Here is a 15,636-nt window from a genome sequence, read left to right on the forward strand (position 1 = left end):
AAAAGCATCTGAGTAAAGACCTGGAAGGAGAATAAGTAGCTTAGAAGAAAAAAAAAACTGATAACCCTTATCCAAGAAATGGAGTTTTTTGCAAACTAGAATAGACCAAACAAAAATTAATGACTATGAGATAGTGAGGAATATTAGAACAAAATAAAAAAAAAAAATTAAAGAAGAAAAAGTAAAGTATCTGATACAAAAACAAACAAACAACAATCTGGCATGAAAAACAGATGTAGAAGAAATAATTTAAGAATGATTGGATAGGGGCAGCTAGGTGGCACAGTAGATAGAGCACCAGCCCTGAAGTCAGGAGGACCTGAGTTCACATGTGGTCTCAGATACTTAACAAGTGCCCCTGGGCAAGTCACCAAAAAAAAAAAAAAAAAAAAAAGAATGATTGGACAAAACCAAATAAAACACGTGCACACTATATTTCAAGGAAATAATAGATGAAAATGGCGGATTTATTAGAACCGAGCAGAGTAAAGATAAGAAGAGTCTACCAATCACCTCTTAACAGAAATCTCACATGGAAAAACTCTCAAAAATGTTATTGCAAAATCCAGAGTTTCCTCATCAAAGAATGATAATATTATAGGTATCCAGAAAGAAAACAGTGCAAGTAACAAGAATCCCTTAAGAATCCCTCACTTTTACTAAAAATGAGCTGAAATCTTGGAATTCCCAAAAGGCAAAAGATATAGGCTTAAAAACAAAAATAACTTACCATGAAAAGTTGTGTATAATCCTACAGGTTAAAAAAAATTGGATTTCTTTAATGGAATAAAGTGCTTTCAATAATTTCTGACAAAAAGACTAGAGTTCAGTAGGAACTTTGAAACATAAAAAAAGAGTTTGGAGAAACTGAAAATAGTAAATTGACTTCATCAATTGGAATGAACTGGATGATGATATAGTGCTAACATTCTAATGGGGAAGAAGGTTTCTTCTCCATTTTTTTGAATTCAGTTTTTATTCATGGATTTATGACAGGATGTGATGTTCTGTGATGTAAATTGTAACTATTCAATGGAGAGAGAATTCTGAAACCTGTATAAAAACTTATCTCTGGATAACAAGTAGCAAGTTAATCACCCAAATGTCAACTTCTGTCAGATTTTCTTCTCTGTCTCTCTTATTTTTCAGTTATTTCTTGTTTGTGCATTGGCAAGAACACAATGAAGCATTCAGATGAAAATCAAGAAAAAACAATAACAACAATACCTTTAAAGGCACTTGAGAAAGTTAAATAAGGAAAATAAAGATCCTATGTTAAGGATCCAGAGGTGAAAAATCAGTTCAGTTCTGAACATTTTAAAAGGGAAAAGAGAAGGGAAGATACAAAAAATACACTGGTATACAAAGTGGAATAAGGATAGCACTTTCTACTTATAATTGGAATACATAAAAAAGGCAACTATATAGTAAATAGAGTTTTGGGTCTAGAGTCAGGAAGACTCATCTTCCTAAATTCAAACCTGTCTTTAGACACTTATTAGCTGTGTGACCTTGATTAAGTCATTGAACCCTGCTTGCCTCAGTTTCCTCATCCATAAAATGTAATGGAGAATCAAACAGCAAATTTCTCCAGTCTCCAATATTTTCTTTGCCAAGAAAACCCCAAATAAGAATATGAAGAACCAGATGTGACTAAAATAGCAGAACAACAGCAAACAATAAGGAAAAAAATACAAACATGGAGAAAGAGGTAGGAAGAGTAGGCATGAACCTCACTCTTATCTGAAGTGGACAAAGGAAAATTTAAACAAACAGGTTGGTGTAGAAAAACTATTGTCAAATTCTTGAACGATCAAGGGGCTCTAGAAGTTCATAGAGCATATCCTTAATGTATTTTCCTGTTGTTCTATTTATGTCATATACTCTTTTACAGAGCCTCCAACTCTTTTATTGTGTTCCCCCTCTTCCATTCCCCAATATATTTATATGCTTACCTTCATACTCAGAATTTACTCTAGATACCTGAAGTCTATTCTAAACCTTATGTTCATTACATGACAATACATTCCACATGCAGAAAATTCCTGGCATTTTGATCTGATTAACTCTAGCCTTGGTCTAGACAGTACTACAGTTAAAATATTTCTTAGTCTTTTCTGAAAGTGAAATTTTTTTTTTAAATAAAGTAAAAGAATTTTAGTGAAAAGAGTTTTGATAAGGATTTGGGAAATCTACCTTCTAATTCCATCATTGAAAGTATAACTCTGGATTAGTCACTAACATCCTAGGTCTCAGTTTTCTTATTAAATGGTGTGAGGAGATGTTTTTTTCCAAAGGATTATGTGTGTGTGTATGTGTGTACATGGACGTATGTGTATACATATACATACATGTGTTATAATTTCAGCTCTATAGCTCTAAAATTTTATTTATTTCCATTTTTTATAAATATAAACTCATATAAATGTTAACCAAAGTGGTACAAATTTTTAAATTATTTTTTAAAAAATTAACTATATGAAATATTTATTTTTAAAAAATCTATACAGTAATATGTTGAGTTAAAGAAAACTAATACCTTAGTAAAGTGCTTAGTACTTCAAGGAAGCACTGGAACATATTCATCATGCTAATTTTGTTATAGTGTAGCTTCATTTACTTCCTTACTAATGTTCTTTTTTTTTGGTCTCTGGTATTCTCTGAATTACCTTTCCACATCTATCCATTTTGTCTGTGCTATACCTGATCATATGTTTTGATCATATGGATTCAGAAAAAAAAAATTAGCTATTAATGATTCAAAGTCAATATAGCAGATATTTAGGGAAGTATCCTATGCATCTGTGCTTTGCTCTGGACTGTTTAACATTTTGATCAATGACTTGGATAAGGGCAAACTCGGTATTCTTGTCAAATTTGCAGATGGCATAAAGTTTGAGGAATAACTAATAAACTAGGTGATACAATTCAGGTTCAAAGGAAACTTGAAAGGTTAGAGAATTAGACTGAGCACAATAAGGTGAAATTAGGTAGAATTAAATATAAAGTCTTGCAAATGGGTTTTAAAAAACCCAACTTCACAAGCACAACATGGGAAAGACAGATAACAGTTATTCTCAAAAAAATTTGGAAAAATTAGTGGAGTACAAGCTCATAAAACTGAGATTTTTAGGGTGTATTAAGAGGGGCGTATCTTCTAGGAATAAGGAGATCATAATTCCATTGTACTTTGCTCTCATCAGGCCTTATCTAGAATTCTGGGCACCATATGTTTCTGAATGAGTGTGATCATCTAAAGTGCATCCATAAAAGTATAACAATAGTGAAAGGTCCTGAATTCATGCCATATTTTTGTTTGTTGTTCAACTCAATGAACCAGTCATTAGCCTCCCTTCCATCATCTTGAAATCAAAAGTCAAGACGGCTGTCAATAACCTAGGATGCAGTGGATGACTCTTGACATCTTCAATGTATGACCAAATTCTAAATGCTTCACAGTGCTTCAACTGCCTTCATGGCTTTTGGAATGAATTGTTTTCATTCCCCAATGCTGCCAGAGGAAGTCTTCACATGCTTAGAGGTAGAAATCTCCCTAACTCACCTACAGATTTGTGGTTTATTGGTTATACTCTATCTGGTTTGGTCTGTGTACAAAGACAGTTTTATTGGGTTGTGGCTGCTAACTATATTGTAGCTTTTGGCACCAGAATTAAGAATTGATTACTAGGCTTTCTGAAAAGAACTATATGAGGATTCGTGGAGGAATTGTTCATGCTTAGCCTAGGAAAGAGACAAATTGGGGGTGAGGGCATATGATAGATGTCTTCAAGTATCTGAAAGATTGTTATTTGAAAAAGAGAAACTCATTTGGCTTCAGAAAGAAAAAACAATGGTTGGAAGTAATAAAGAGATACATTTAGACTTCATGTTAGGAAAAACTACCTAACAATTAGAGCTGTCAAAAAGTGAAATAAACAGCTTTGAAACCTCCTTCTAGGAGTTCCTCAAGATGAAACCCAGTGACAGATTGTTAGCTAAATTAAAGTGGGTATTGCTTTAATGAATGTTGGATTATGCAACTGTTGAAAAACTGCCTTTTAAAATTTTTATTTTATTTTATTTTATTTTATTTTTTGAGGTGTGGGTTTTATTGGGAGAGTGGTTCTCTTACAAAATTCTGTGGCTGGTGGAGAGGATGATAAGAGAATTCCTTTCTCCTAATGCTGCCTTTTTAAAGTTGAAAGATAAAGAGTGACACCTTTCAAGAGATGGATTCTATCTCCTTAGCTGGCTCTCCATGTGGGCAGCACTATGGATACAATATTAGATTTGTAGCCAGGCAGTCCTGAATTAAAAATACTATCTTAGACATTTACCAAATGTGTGACATTGGACAAGTCATTTAACTTCATTACCTCAGTATCGTTTTCAGTTTTTTGCTCTATTAGCTTACTTTTGCCCTTTTCTTTTCTACTTCCAAGCAATTCTATTCTTTTCCATAAGGGACCAAAAAGGCACTGTTGATCAGGGAATTTGGTGCTGTTATAGTGCTTTCATCTCAAAATCCTCATCTTCAAAAAAAATTACATCCTTTGTCCTGCCAAGTAACTAAAGAGAAAGAGGAACTGACCCTTTCTCAGAATAAATCTTGTAGATTCCCCCCTCCTATCCCTTAATAATCTCTACAAACAAAATGGAATTAAACAAACAATAACAAAAAATAAAATGAAACTCCAAAGATGTCCTGCCTCTACTCTGTTGCCAGAGTTATCAAATTAGCTTTTATTTATTTATTATTATTAATTTTATAATTATAACATTTTTTGACAGTACATATGTATAGGTAATTTTTTTTACAACATTATCCCTTGTACTACCTTCTGTTCCGAATTTTCCCCTCCTTCCCTCCACCCCCTCCCCAAATGGCAGGCATTCCCATACATATTAAATATGATATAGTATATCCTAGGTACAATATATATGTGCAGAACAGAATTTTGTTGTTGTTGTTACAAAGGAAGAATTGGATTCAGAAGGTAAAAATAACCTGGGGAGAAAAAAAAATGCTAATAGTTTCCCAATGTTTCTTCTCTAGGTGTAGCTGATTCTGTCCATCATTGATCAATTGGAATTGGATTAGCTCTTCTATGTTGAAGATATCCACTTCCATCAGAATACATCCTCATATAGTATTGTTGAAGTGTATAATGATCTCCTAGTTCTGCTCATTTCACTCAGCATCAGTTGATGTAAGTCTCTCCAAGCCTCTCTGTATCCATCCTGTTGGTCATTTCTTACAGAACAATAATATTCCATAATATTCATATACCATAATTTACCCAAACATTCTCCAATTGATGGGCATCCATTCATTTTCCAGTTTCTAGCCACTACGAAAAGGGCTGCCACAAACATTTTGGCACATGCAGATCCCTTCTTCTTCTTTAGTATTTCCTTGGGATATAAGCCCAATAGTAGCACTGCTAGATCAAAGGGTATGCAGAGTTTGATAAATTTTTGGGTATAATTCCAGATTTTTCTCCAGAATGGTTGGATTCTTTCACAACTCCACCAACAATGTATCAGTGTCCCAGGTTTCCCACATCACCTCCAACATTCATCATTATTTGTTCCTGTCATCTTAGCCAATCTGACAGGTGTGTAGTGGTATCTCAGAGTTGTCTTAATTTGCATTTCTCTGATCAATAGTGATTTGGAACACTCTTTCATATGAGTGGAAATAGTTTTAATTTCATCATCTGAAAATTGTCTGTTCATATCCTTTGACCATTTATCAATTGGAGAATGGCTGGATTTCTTATAAATTAAAGTCAATTCTCTGTATATTTTGGAGATGAGGCCTTTATCAGAACGTTTAACCAATTTGTTACTTCCCTTCTAATCTTGTTTGCATTAGTTTTGTTTGTATAAAAACTTTTTAATTTGATGTAATTAAATTTTTCTATTTTGTGATCAATAATGATCTCTAGTTCTCCTTTGGTCACAAATCCCTTCCTCCTCCACAAGTGTGAGAGGTAAACTATCCTATGTTCCTCTAATTTATTTATGATCTCATTCTTTATGCCTAAATCATGGACCCATTTTGATCTTATCTTGGTGTGTGGTATTAAGTGTGGGTCCATGCCTAGTTTCTACCATACTAATTTCCAGTTTTCCCAGCAATTTTTGTCAAATAATGAATTATTATCCCAAAAGTTGAAATCTTTGGGTTTGTCAAACACTAGATTGCTATTTTAATTCACTATCTTATCCTGTGAACCTAACCTATTCCACTGATCAACTAGTCTATTTCTTAGCTAATACCAAATGGTTTTGGTGACTGCTGCTTTATAATATAGTTCTAGATCAATTACAGCTAGGCCACCTTCATTTGATTTTTTTTTTTTTCATCAATTCTCTTGAAATTCTCAACCTTTTGTTCTTCCATATGAATTTTGTTGTTATTTTTTCTAGGTCATTAAAATAGTTTCTTGGGAGTTTGATTGGTATAGCACTAAATAAATAGATTAGTTTAGGGAGTGTTGGCATCTTGATTATATTTGCTCAGCCTAATCCAAGAACACTTAATATTTTTCCAATTGTTTATATCTGACTTTATTTTTGTGGCAAATGTTTTGTAATTTTGCTCATATAATTCCTGACTTTCCTTTGGTAGATATATTCCCAAATATTTTATATTATCGACAGGTATTTTGAATGGAATTTTGCTGGAACTCTGTCTTCCCAGAAATCAGCCAGAGTCAGGATCACTAAATGTCTTTATTCTTGATCTTTTACAGTCAAAGTCAGGGGGTTAGGCCTAGCAACCTCACACACACCTTCCTCCCTCAAACACCAGGAGAGACTGCATCAGCTTCTGTGTCTCAATTCCTCTTCCTTCTCCTACTCCTCCCACACACGTCACTTCCCCCTCTTTGTCCCACCCATCAAGTCAGCACAAAACATCTGGGGAGCGTCAACCTTCAAACAAGTTAATAGGGAACTGTCCAATTGGCAATTAGTCTCATGTGCTTCATTATCCAAGTGCATTGCTCAGTTCTAGCTTTTTACATCTCCTGCTTTTTTTTGCTTTAGACCACAGGTAGTCACACCATCCCTGACTTTTCAGGGAGGTGAGAACCCCAAAAAGAAGGTGATCACGCCCCCACTGACTTCTCAGGAGGGGAGATGAAAGCACTAAAAAGGAGATAATCACACCCTCCCTGACATCTCAGGAAGGAAGATGAAAAGCACCAAAGAGAAGTGGGGATTGCTAGCGGATTTCTGGGTTGAAGGGCCTTATTAGAGACAAGTATGCACAAACCCATCAGCATGGGAGTTATTACACAAGCACATAGCAATAACGCAGAGGCTATTAATGATGACTCCCCCCACAGTCAGTGCAAACTCGATGTGGTGTAATAAACAGGAATTGTACATGCAAGTAGTGATATAACAAACAATATAAATCAACACGGTTTTGTAAAAGATTTCCACAACTCCTAGAAGGAGGGTATTAAACATCAGTCACACACACGCCTTCTTCAGCAACCAAGATATAGTCCAAAACCAATCTATTGTCCATTGCTTCACGTGTTAGGGAATCCAATGATCCCCACAAGTTTTTGAAGTCCCACATCAGTCTTTTTATATGTTAGGGAATCCAATGATCCCTATGGGTTTTGAAGTCCCGCAACAGTCTTATCCAATGATTCCTGAGGGCTTTCAAGTCCTACAATAGTCTTATGATGTCTCAGAGAATCCAGTGATTCCTGAGGGTTTTCAAGTCCTATAACAGTCTTACCACATCTCAGAGAATCCAATGATTTCTGAGGATTTTCAAATCCAACAGTTTTTGATGTCCATGAATCAAACGCCATAACTGCCAGGTTCTTTCAGTGGTGTGCACAGTCAGCAACGGAACCACCCGATGTTTCTTGGGTGTTCTCCTTCATTTCAAGGGTCTGCTCCGTCTCTCTCCAATAGAAAAGGCAAATACTTCTTGTTGGCACCCATCTGATTCCTTCTACATCTAGAAAGATACAAGCAAACCCTCTTCCCCAAGCAGTAAACCTTTCTGGTCCCTTCCATTCACCACTTTCTGGGTCTCTCCACATCACCTGGCGATTATCTAAAGACAGTGGAGCTGCTCACACTGGACACTGCCCTTCCAGTGGATTATAAAACCTGTCTGCCGGAGCCAGTGCATCTTAAATTAAAATTAAAAAAATTAATGGTGTAGAGAACTAAATTTAGAAGTTCTCTAGGGTTACCCGTGGCTCCCCCTTTCTTTTGAGGAGTGTCTTAATATTAATTAATGTTTCTTCTCTCTACTATTGCCTGCCCTTGAGGATTAAAGGGTATGGCCGTGGTATGTAAAATCTTATACTGTGCACAAAAGTGTGTAAAATGTGTAGGTGTATATGCAGGTCCATTGTCTGTTTTTATTGCTTGTGGCACACCCATAATTGCAAATGCTTGTATAAGGAATTCAGTGACCACTCAGACTGTCTCTTTTGCTGCTGGCATTGCAAATGTGAATCCTGAAAAGGTGTCTACCACGACATGGATAAAAGATAGATGACCAAAAGATTTATAATGGATCACATCCATTTGCCAAATTTCATTAGGTCTCGAACCTGGAGGGTTCTTCTCTGGAGGGAGTGTAGGAGCATGGAAAGGAAGGCAAGCTGGACAGGCTTTTACTATGCCCCTAGCTTCTTCTCTTGTTATTCCAAATTGCAAACATAAAGCTCAGGCAGCCTGATGATATTTAGAATGAGATTCTTGTGCTTCTTGAAATAAAGGAGTACTGGCCAACATGGTTAGAAGGCTATCTGCCTTTGAATTACCATCAAAAATAGGACCTGGAAGTCCACTATGGGAGTGGACATGTAAAATATAAATCTTACCTGGATGCTTTCTCACTTGCTCTTGAAGTTCTTTAAGAGCTGATATATATTGGAGGCTACAAATTTTATTTGGGCTGTGGCAATTCTTTGTACCACACCTACTGAATAGGCCAAGTCAGATATTATATTTATGTCTCCAGGATAACAAGCAAGAGCTAGAAAGATTGCATACAATTCATTCTGCTGAGTGGACTGAAAAGGAGTTCTGATTACTCTTTTTATAGTTAAGTCACAAGAATATACAGCACAAATATTATGTTTGGAAGCATCTGTAAAGATAGGTTGTCCTTTAAGAGGGACTTTAGAAACCTTTTTTTCAAGAATCCATTGCCAATTACGTAACAGTCTGGTTATCTTTAATGGAGACCCGTGTGTAAAATTTGGAGCCATGGCTAATAAAATTTGCCACTCTGGGATGGTTTCACAGCACACATTAACTTGTGCATTAGTATAAAAGGTGTATATCTTGTCAGGTCTTATCCCAGATAATTGTACTGCTTGTTTAATGGCCTTTAATAAAATTCTAGCCACAAGCACTGGGTAAGGAATAAGAGTTTGTTCTGGTTGTGCTGGGAGGTTCACCCACTCTATCACACTGTCTCCTTGATGAAGGACTGCTGTGGGTGCCTCTTGTGTAGCAAAAACTGATATTTCCAAGAATTTTTTTTCAATCACATTGGATAAAGCCAGTTCAACTTGTCTCAAAGTCTCTTGAGCTTCTTTTGTAAGCTGGCGTGGTGAATTTAAAGCACTGTCTCCCCTTAAAATGTCATATAATGGTTGCAATTGTCAAGCCTAGCACGGGACGCATCCATTGGATATCTCCTATCATTTTCTGGAAGTCATTTAAGGTGTTTAGCTTTTCCATTCTTAAGGAGAGTTTTTGTACTGTAAGCACCTTAGGATATACTTCATATCCTAAATATTGAAAAGGAGCATGTCTTTGAATCTTTTCTGAAGCTATGTGCAATTTATAATTCCTTAATGTTTCTATGGTTTTTTTGTAGACATGCTTCTAACATTTGTTCCTCAGGTGCACATCCCAATATATCATCCATATAATGTAATAACATTACTTTTGGAAATGCTTTTCTTTCTGGAGTAAGAGCAGCAGCAACATACATTTGACACATACTAGGGCTGTTTTTCATTCCCTGTGGCAAAACTGTCTATTCATATCTTTTATAAGGCTAACTTTTTTATAAGGCATATCTTTTATAAGTTAACGCTGGGCACTGAAAAGGCAAATCTTTTCATATCCTCCTTATCTAGAGGGATAGAATAAAAAGAGTCCTTAATGTCTATAACCCACAGAGGCCATTCTCTAGGCAATTGAGTAGGAGATGGAAGTCCAGGTTGAAGAGTTCCCATAGTTTCCATCTGTTCATTTACCTTTCTTAAATCAGTCAACATCCTCCATTTTCCAGATTTCTTTTTTACAACAAATACTGGGGAATTCCAAGGACTTAGAGAAGGTTGTAAGTGTCCTTGGTCAAGTTGTTCCTGTACTATGTCTAGTAAGGCCTGAATTTTATTGCTACCTAAGGGCCACTGTTCTATCCACACTGGTGTATCAGTTTTCCATTGGATAGGAACAGGTGAAAGTGGTGGCAGTCCTTCAACAGCAGCCCTGCCTAAAAAAACCGAAGTACTCATTTTTAACCCTAATTGTTGTAAAATGTCTCTTCATCATAGATTGATGGGGATTTTTTCAACTATAAAAGGAGTAAAAACTCCTGTTTCATCTTCAAATATCCATCTTAAAGGGGTAGCACTAACTTCAGCTGCTATTGATCCTCCTACCCCAGACATGTAGGTGTCTGCCTTAGTCTTTGGCCAGTGACTAGGCCAGTGGCACCTCTAATGACTGTGCGATCTGCACCTGTGTCCACCAGTCCTTCTAATGGTATGCCATTTATATAGATGGTGAGCATAGGTTGGTCAGCTGTCACAGCTGCTGTCCAGTATATTCCTGGGTTTTGCTGCTTGGAGTCAGAACATGGGTGACTATTACCAGATTGCTCATTAGGGGTCTGTACCAATAAACCTGATGCTACTACTTCCCCTGGTTGATAAGTCAACCTATGTTAGTGACTGGGATATACACATTCCCCAGTTTTCCACATCAGTGTATGAACGAACACTGTCTTGTAAGTACTCTCAGGAGATGAAATGGTCAAGCCTACCGTCCCTGGAGGCAAGGGATCCATAGGTTGGAGAGGAACAGATTTCACCTCTCCAGGGGGTATCTCAGTTGTCCCAGCTGCATACAAATCTGTCCTCCCTAATTATAATCACTTTCTCCCATCATGTTGCTTCCTGGCTGACTGATTGTGTAATCCCTTTCTCCCATCAGATGGCTTCCTGGCTGATTGGTCATGTCTGGGTATTGGACTTGGAGGCACTCTCTGGGTGTGGCATTGGTTGCCATCATGCCCCAAGTGTTTTTTGCCTGGGGCCCTGGAGCTGGGGCCCTCATCCTGTTTCCTTGAATCAGTCTACACTCTAATGCCCAATAGAGTCCTCTGTTGCATTTTGGACATGGGGTTTTGGGTCTTGTTCTCCCAGCCTGTTTTCTCACTCTGTCTCTATGCCAACATTGAGTTTTCAGATGGCCTACTTTACCGCATTGAAAGCATTGATGAGTTTCTCTGGAAGTCCCTTGCCAAAAGGGACCCGGTCTTCCTATATTGGGATCTTGGGAGGTCTGCACCATAGCCTGGCTATAAAAGATATTTGTGCCCACTGTGGCACAGCGTCTTATGATCTCCTCTAAAGAAGCATCCTTGTGTAGTCCTAGTATAATCCTTCTACAAACCTCATTGGCATTGTGTCTAGCAAGTTGCCTTACCAAAGTGTCTGTTACTTCATTTTCACCATTAGTCCATGTGACAGCTGTCTGCAAATGTGCCACAAAATCAGCAAAGGTTCATTTGGTCCTTGTACAATTTTTTTGTAGGTCCCACCCTTGTAGTTTTTACTGGGGAGAGAAGTCCATGCTTTAATAGCAGCAGCAGCAATTTTCTCAAATGCTGTTACGGAGTAATTAATCTGTACTGAAATATCTGCATAGGAATCTACACTTGTTTGTAGGTCACAGGTGATTGAAGTATTAACTCCACTTTGACTATTTTGTTGGGTTGAATCCTACAGAGCTCACTATATTCAGAAAACCACAATATGTTTTGTCCAGGTTCTAAGAACATTTTTGCAATGACTTTCCAGTCACTAGGAGTTAAAGTTTCATAAGCCAAATTGTGTATTAACATCTTCACATAATTTGATGTAGCCCCAAAGAGAGTGCAAGCTTTTTTCAGGTCTTTAAGGACATCCATATTAAGGACATCCCTTCAGGGATGGAGGTGGAGTTGATGTGGGCTGATCAATAATCTGCTCTGTAGGAGGGGTTGAAATTTTTTCAGGATAATCAGAGTCAACACACCCAATTCCTCATTCAAATCCCCTTGCCCTCTGGCAAGGCCTTGAGTTTGCTTGTTTTCTATCTTTTGTTCCTCACCCTTCCTCCCCTGTTCACTTTTACTTCTCCTATAACTTGCTCGATAGCTTAAGTCTAATTGAATCACGTTGTATATATAAAATACCTCTGAGGTAATTGAATAAGGCCCATTTTTTTGCATAAATTTCTTTTATTTCAAGTCCTACTGGCTTCTAGTTATCTACACTTAGTTTTTCTTCCTTTAAGAACCAAGGGGACATGCGATTCAATGAGTCTCAGAGACTATCCATTTGTGGGCTGGTTATAAGTAAACTCTTCTTGTCAATTATCTTAATTATATCCTCTATAGGATTACTACTAGGGGAGACTGGAGCAGGAGCAGGGTCTGTATCTGGGTCAGCTGAGGCCAAGGGAATATTTTTAGCTAACATCTGCCCCATCTCAGATACTAGAGATTGCTGGTTTAGTCCTTAACAAGGTAAGTTCCTTATTTCTATTAGAATACTCACCTAATCTCCTGGTCACCTGAGGACTTCAGTGGAAGTAGGGTGCCGGCCCCACGCTTGGACGCCAAAATGCTGGAACTCTGTCTTCTCAGAAATCAGCCAGAGTCAGGATCACTAAACGTCTTTATTCTTGATCTTTTATGGTCAATATCAGGGGGTTAGGCCTAGCAACCTCACACACACCTTCCTCCCTCAAACGCCAGGAGAGACTGCATCAGCTTCTGTGTCTCAATTCCTCTTCCTTCTCCTACTCCTCCCACACACGTCATTTCCCCCTCTTTGTCCCACCAATCAAGTTAGCACAGAACAGCTGGGGAGGGTCAACCTTCAAACAAGTTAATAGGGAACTGTCCAATTGGCAATTAGTCTCATGTGCTTCATTATTGAAGTGCATTGCTCAGTTCTAGCCCTTTATAGAATTTCTTTTTGTATCTCTTACATAATTTGTTGGATTATGTTGGTAATGTATAAAAATGCTGAGGATTTATGTGGATTTATTTTGTATCCTGCAACTTTGCTAAAGTTCTGAATTATTTCTAATAGCTTTTTAGCAGAGTCTTTGGGGTTCTCTAAATATACCATGATATCATCTGCAAAGAGTGATAATTTGATTTCCTCATTACCTACTCTAATTCCTTTAATCTCTTTCTCGACTTTTATTGCCGAGGCTAGCATTTCTAGTACAATATTGAATAGTAATGGTGATAGTGGGCAACCTTGTTTCACTCCTGATCTTACTGGGAAAGGTTCCTGTTTATCATCATTACATATGATGTTTACTGATGGTTTTAAATATATATTCCTTATTATTTTAAGGAATAGTCCATTTATTCCTATACTCTCAAGTGTTTTTAGTAGGAATGGATGTTGGATTTTATCAAATGCTTTTTCTGCATCAAATTAGCTTTTAAAAGATTATTGAAGCATGAAAGATCTTCAACTAATGGCAATCTGTCCATTTAGTTCCATTAATCTCTTCATACTTTGTAAAATAGCAATAAAAAGTATAAAATCTTTAACTTTGCTTTAAAACAAAATATTATCCCTGTTGTCCCCTTTACTTTTTGAGATTATATTAACTCAGTTGGGGGCAGATGTAAAATAAATTCACTCACTCTAATCCCCCATCTATATATGAAAGCTGATAAGGAAGATTGAAGCCCAGATGGAGAAATTGACTTACCTCTGGTTGCAAACATTTGGATAAGATTTATAATCTGAATGATAACTGGCTTAGTTCAACCATTTCTACCAACGCTAAAGATTTAAATTAAAAGAAGTGAAAAAAAAAAAAACCATGTTGCAATAATGGCAATATATTAGAGCCCATACATTTCTTTGAGGAAATCCTGAGGGTATTCATTTAAATAATAGATCCACAAGATCAAATTCAATTGTTTTATCTATTTATCAGGAGACCCAATGTCAATGAATCACAAAATAGCTTTTCTTAATCTAGTCAATTACTTAATCACATTACTTATTATATATTCTGACTATAAATATTAATGTGTGCAATGACTTTAGGATATATTTTCCATTGGTTTGGGATTCAAACACATTTACACAGCATCTCTGGGATTGGGAGAGATTAATGATGTGAGAGTTCTATCAGGCTGATTATCATGATGTATTATTTTAAAATCTGAAATCTACTTTAACATAGTAGATTCCTGAATTTCTGATACATTTCTTCTATAGATTGCACATCCCTGGCTTTATGAAATGATCTATGTCTAACATTTATTTTATATGAATAGATATTTGTTTAAATTCTTTTAGTACTTATTGAGGAAAAAGTTTTAAATTTTATGTTAGTTCAAATCTTAATTAAACAACTTCATTTCATCAAAAATCACATAATTAGATTCATTAGAAGTCATTTTTGTCCGACCTCCCACACCATGCAAGAAACTTATATAGATTTCTGAGAAGCTTATGCTATAAATGAGAGATCATTCCATTGTTGGAGAGCTGTAATCATTAGAAAAAGGAACTTACTTGATGTCCTTAAGATTAAACCTCATCATAAATAGATATTTCTCATATAATCTGATGCATACCCATAGTCATAATTGTAGCTCAATATTAAAACCCATTATGCTAAGGAAAAGACATGGGCATGTTAACAACCAGCAAATTGATCTAACTGGAGGACATGTATATGTAAGAGCAAAGCTTCAAGAGAATTAGTTCAGTTCAAAGTATATTAATTTTGATTATATACCTAATTCTGTACGGAAAGTTAAGACATTTCTCTCATTCTCTTCCTGGCTATTATTTGGTAGAGGAAAGAAGGGTATTCCAGGGATTACTGATTTTTCTGGGACAAGGCAAATTGATATAATGAAAGAAAGATAGCACAGCAATTGGGAGAACAGTCTCAGCAACCAATGTTGGCAAGAATTATGGCAACTGGTAAAGAATGAAGGGAACTTGGGCTCCTGAGTAAGGGGGAGAAAAGTGAGGCTATATTTTAATAAATTGAAAAAATTAAATGAGAGGTAATTTTACTAATCTCAATAAAAAGAATTTGATCTGTTCAGGGACTAACACAAAGTGAAGGAGGGGGAAAATATTTCTATTCTCTTATATGTTAATACTTGAAGCAATATCCACCTACTCACTCCCTAAGCCACATGGGAATATAAATAGCAATTATTTCTGTTCTGACCAGAAACTCTGAGGGTCTTCCCTTCCCAGATTGTTTCTTTTGTGAAGGCAAACTAGGCCATGTTTCACCTCAATTCTTACCTAGACTTTATTCACTGAATAGATCTTGTCTTAGACAAACTGAGAC

At 36.5% G+C, this 15,636-nt stretch overlaps 1 protein-coding gene across 2 annotated transcripts in view; it reads left to right on the forward strand.

Annotated features, from left to right (window-relative positions):
- Positions 1-4,959: 4,959 nt before the first annotated feature.
- The window catches only part of CSNK2A2IP (casein kinase 2 subunit alpha' interacting protein), a 232,941-nt gene continuing 222,264 nt past the window's right edge, over positions 4,960-15,636 (forward strand). For both annotated transcript variants that reach the window (XM_074299808.1, XM_074299804.1), the window contains exon 1: positions 4,960-5,210. The gene's annotated coding sequence lies outside the window, so the exon portion shown is untranslated. The remainder of the gene's footprint in view (positions 5,211-15,636) is intronic.

This window comes from Sminthopsis crassicaudata, chromosome 3 (genome assembly GCF_048593235.1).
Source record: "Sminthopsis crassicaudata isolate SCR6 chromosome 3, ASM4859323v1, whole genome shotgun sequence".
Classification (NCBI taxonomy): Eukaryota; Metazoa; Chordata; class Mammalia; order Dasyuromorphia; family Dasyuridae; genus Sminthopsis; species Sminthopsis crassicaudata.